This window comes from Mesitornis unicolor, unplaced genomic scaffold (assembly GCF_000695765.1).
Source record: "Mesitornis unicolor isolate BGI_N332 unplaced genomic scaffold, ASM69576v1 scaffold24910, whole genome shotgun sequence".
NCBI lineage: Eukaryota > Metazoa > Chordata > Aves > Mesitornithiformes > Mesitornithidae > Mesitornis > Mesitornis unicolor.
Window position 1 is genome coordinate 2139 of NW_010160668.1, and position 5146 is coordinate 7284.

Below are 5146 nucleotides of genomic sequence, written 5' to 3' on the forward strand. Positions count from 1 at the left end.
AGCCAGTTCAGGGGTTGTTTGCTCTGCTGTGTTTGTGCTGTTGTGCAGGAGCAGGAACCTCGCCCAGAGCTGAGCCCCCCACGTGGAGCAGGGAGCGGAGGAGAGGTGGGGGCTGCCCTGGCCGTGCTGCTGGCGGGGGCTGCGCAGGGTCCGTGTCACAGCCCCGCTCGCGTCCCCTCGTCCTGCTGCGCCTCGGGTGCTCTTGTGCTGCGCTGCTCGGTCTGGGGATGTGACTGCAGATGGGACCATCGCTGCTGCTGGGATTGTATTTTAGCTCTTGTTTTGGTGCATTTTTTTTCCTTACTTGACACCCGCCCCCGCTGTCTTTGTGTAATACAAAGTGCAGCACTGGCGCCTGTTATTATCGCACTGGATTCTGAAGCCCCCTGCTGCCTTAATTTCTTTTTGATTTTCTGCTGTTACTTCCTTCTTTCTAGTTCTCTGCTGTATTAAACAGCTTTCTCTCAAGAGAGGTGTTTTTTCCCTTGGAATGCTGTCTGGTTTGTTGCTTTTTCTCAACTCTTGTGTTGCCTTTGCCCTTCTTTGCCCTTCTTGAATATGGTTTGCGCTCCTTGGTTTGGTGTTTACTGTTTTCTCTATAAATACTGATAATGCTAGACTATATATCAGTATTTCTGCTGTTGTTCGCAGCTTCATCTCTGTTTGCAGTGTATATTTCTGTTTTTACTGTCAACACCTCTTTTTTTTGAGTATCTGGTAGAAGTGTGAAGCCCACTGGTAGCAGCGTGGAGCTGAGGCCATCGGTGTTTTGGAGTTAACCGTTGCAGTTACTCCTTTCGTGGAGTCCTTACGTATCTTCTGCCCCTGTGTGCGGGAGGCTGGGTTCAGCTGTACCAGAGCAAGGAGGGGCGTTGTGGTCCTGATGTCAGCCGGGAGTTGGGTCAGGCTTTAATTACGCAACTTCCAGGAGCTGTTTTCGCTCGAGGACTGCGATGACTTGTGGGTGCGTTGGGGTTGTGTGTTTCAGGTGTGCTTGGAGAGGTGTGCGGCTTCAGTCTAGGGTGAACCAAGTTCAGAAACGCTATGTACAGAACAAGCTGTAGCTGGATATGTGTCTTACTTGAACTGAAAATTCAGAGCATTTCCCCCAACAGTGAAGCCCTTCTGAGAATAATTTAATGAGCTTTCATGGGACCTGTGCCTTAATCATGGAATTTTAAAACAGGTGTGATAGTTTGTCCTGTAATTGTTACGACTGTAATGTAATTGTAATATTAACTGGCAGGCTCCTTTCAGGTATTTGGAGATCATCTCTGGTTTCTAGAGCTTGTAGTTAGCGAAGAAACGTCAGGGGGAAACTGCTGCCATAAATACAGTGAGGAGAGGGAACTGCTGCTACAAGTTGTCTTGTCACTTATGTTAATGTGCAAAGAATACAAACATCTGCCTGTGCTAGTGAAAACGTCTGCTAGTCCTGAAGATCAAGACTTGCCCCTTTGGAGGAAGTTCTAAGCAGCATTTAGCCAGTAAAGTTCAACTTCAGGTCCGGTATTACCAGATGATAGGGTTGTCCTCTCTCTGTTAGTTGTCTTGTGCAATAAAATGTATTTCTGTAATGTAGGGAAGGCTGCAAAATTTATTTTTTCATGGCAGCTTGCTATTTGATAGCTTTGTAGTTGTCACCTGGAGTTGATTATTTTTAATCTTTCATGTGGCTCATAGTGTGAGTTTCAAGCTTGTCTCATTTCAAGACAAATTATGTAGTCCAAATTAGATGATCACTTAAGTGTTTGAATTCTTCTGAGCTCTGAATTGTTTAATCCTGTTTATATTTTGTTTTTGTGATTCTTTAATACTATTTTTGTTTTTGCCCTCATTATTAATCTGTTTATTGATGTCTAGCTCACGTTCCCTCCTTTAGTGATGTCTCTTTGGTCATATATCAGGTCTCAGTAAGATGTGAAAAACGACCGCTCGGGCATCCCCAGCTCTTTCATTCAGATGTTTGAGCTGCATGAGAAGCTGTATTTTTAATTAAGTGGTAGTATCTGCCCTAGCAGTCCATGCTGGCCTGGCTTCTCCCAGTTCCGCAGCTGTTTCTCAGTGGATCTTGTGTCATCCCCACCTTGATGCTTGTCCAGGAGCTGCAGCGCAAGCTTTGGTGGGCAGCGCTGGCTCTCAGATGTGGGTAACGCACAGGAGCCGTGGCAAGCCGCTCTGTGGGACACAGCAGAGCTGAGCATGTTTGTGTCTCCTTGCTGCTGCTGTTGTACCTGCAGGATGAGAGCAGTGGGGGTTTGTGCTGCACAGCTGGGAACCAGGCGATGGGGTGGGCTGGCGGGGCTGGTTTGGTGGTGGTTATGGGGAGGCCGTGCCTGACTGTCTTTCAATCCAGTAAAAAGGAAGAACTGCTTAATATTTGTTTGAAGGGGTTTTTTGTGTTACGTTCCTAAGCAAAGTTCTTGGTCTGTTTTCCTGTCCCTGTTCTCAACTGGTGTGTGTGGTGGTCATTTTCTCAGTACCTCAGCGTGGATCAGATGCTGGGTTTTTTTGTTGTTGGTTTGTGTTTTTTTAATGTTGCAGTGACACCCAGAGACCGTGTGCCTGGGTAGGACTCTGTTGCCCGGTATAGGAGGAATATGATACGTAGCAGAGACATATGCTAGAAGTCTGAGTGGTAACCAGTGTCTAAAGAAAACAAATTCATAACAACAACAACAGCAAAAAACCCACATATTTACATCAGTGCTTTATATGGAAAAACTTGCTGTGATTCTCATGTTGAAATCTGTGAGGAATACTTTCACAGGAAAAACGCTTGGAACAAATAGGTGCAATTAGAAATAAATTGCCAATAGATAATGAAGTTCCCCAGTGCTCTGAAGGAATTCAAACTTGTTCAGCTTGTAAATCTTGATATGTTACTATAAAACCAACCCTTGATTTACAACGTGAGTAGGTGGTAGTTTGTGTGATGCCAGTTTTTTTACAAGGGCTTCAGGAGAGGACCCAGGAGCTTCGTGGATCTTGACAAGCTCTTAGCAAACTGCTCGTCTGGATTATAAAATCGTCGGATTTTCAGAAATCTTGACAGAGCCTCCAACCAAAAGTTTTTATTGCGTTATAGTGCAGGGAGCTCTTTGTGCAAGTTAATAACTAGCTAAGGAATGAACCAGAGACCAGACAGTGACAGAAAATCTGTCAGCGTTTGTAACAGGAAGATGTTGGGGTGTGCTCTGCAGAGCGATGCCGTTCAGTGTGTTCCTAAAACACTCTGGAGGAGTGAATATTGAGGTGACAGCTTCGTCCTAAAGCTGCGAAAGGATTTTGTGTTTCTAAGGAAGTATGCAACAAGATGGTAAAGCGAATTTGTTGTCAATAAACGCAAAGTAATGCCTATGCTGAAAAGAAATGGCTATAAATATGTAAGGCTGTAAGTAAGCTGTCACTCAAGCCGGAGGTTCTGGAGCTGTCCATAGGATCTTTATAAAGCATCTCAACAAAACTAGTAGCCAGACAGGCAAGGTGAGTTTAAACTCTTTTACCTTTCTAAGTGCAGAGAATAAAAAGAAATCTTCTATGTAAACTCATGGTGCACCCATTGCTTGAATACTTTTAATAGATCTACTCTTAAAAAAAAAAAAAAAGTGTAATTTTGAGGTTTCCAGAGCGAGATGAGGGACTTGTGCAGTGGCTCCATGCAGGAGGCAGGATCCACTGCCTAGAAAGGGAGGTAGCTGAGGGGTTTCTGAATGTAGGTGTTCTCATATCCAGGGTTTCTACACGCCTGCAATAGCTCTTGCTTACACTTACTTTAAATGTCTGAAGCTTAGAAATGAGATGAGATTTCCAGTGTACAAGCATGCAAAAGAATCTTAAATTTGCTGAAGGCAGAAATCAAATACCTGATGTAAGAATTTCATGTTAGCCAACCTGATACATGGCCATTACTGTGCACTGAAATCCTAGAAGTGAGTGCACAGAAAGGAGCTCAAGCCCCAAGGAATAAGCACGTGAAGTGATTTGTGAGGGGGGACGCTATTTCATATGGATGGGTGTGAAACTTTTATGGGAAGAATCCAAAGGTAGATCTTTTTAAAAAGCTGAATGATTTAATATGGATGGAAAAAAAAATAAGACCGAGTACAGAGTTTCAGCACAAGGGTGGAAGTTCTGAATGTCAAAAATTCAATCGTGGCTTTGTCTCTTGCCCTCTGTTGTCCCATCAGCACGGTTCTGACCCGCTCTGTGCGTGCCGAGCGGGAGCCGTGTGCGAGATGTGGTTGCTCCCAGGACGGGGTCTGTGGTCACTGCCTGTTCGTGTGTTACATGGGTGAAAACAGGAGGTGGGCTCATCATTTGGCTGTCATCTGATTATGAGTCTAATTCTTTAACTGCTGCTTTTCTGCAGTGCTGGTTTCTGCTTGTTTTCCCGTGGTTGTAATGTGAGGAGGAGAAATAATCTGTACTGTGTGACTTGCTGATTGTTTATTTATGCAAGGGCATTAGTTAAATATGGACTATTTCTTTTGTTCAGTGGCTGGATGATGTTAGGGTGAAATCATGTTAGACCTCCTGTGTTGGTTTCATTTTACCTGCCTTCTCAGGTAGGAAAGCCTGCCTAAACATTGGTGAAGGTTGCTAAATACTGATAAAAAGCTGCACTTAGAATGTATGGTAGCCTTGTTCAGTGCTGTTTTGCCACTGACTAGAACTATTTCGGCAGCCTGTCCTTTTACTTTCTGTTTTCCAGGGCCAAACTTCACATGCTGAGGCCCTCTGGGCATACCTATGTGAACGTTTTGGCGAGGAAAGCAGAGCGATTGTACAAGTCACAGGCTGAAGATATCAGTGTTCAGCAATTTATAAACCCCTCAAATGCAGAGTGGGAGCACAAGGACTTGTGATATCAAAGCAAGCTTCTGCCAAACTTCAGTTTGCAGACTATGTATTAGTGTTTCGGAAAGTTTTCAAATAATTCTTTCTTTAAAATAAAAAAAAAACCCAAAACCCAACAGTCATGGTTTTAACTTGTAGTAGCCACTGCTTGTCTTCTCAGGAGCATCAAAGTTTTAGATGAACTTCACCAGGGTGCAGGGCCATGCCATAAGTGTGCTTCCCTGCTGCAGGGACTGCTGCAGCTCTTCCCTCCCCACCTCGGGTCTCCCGAAGCGGTTCGGTTGGG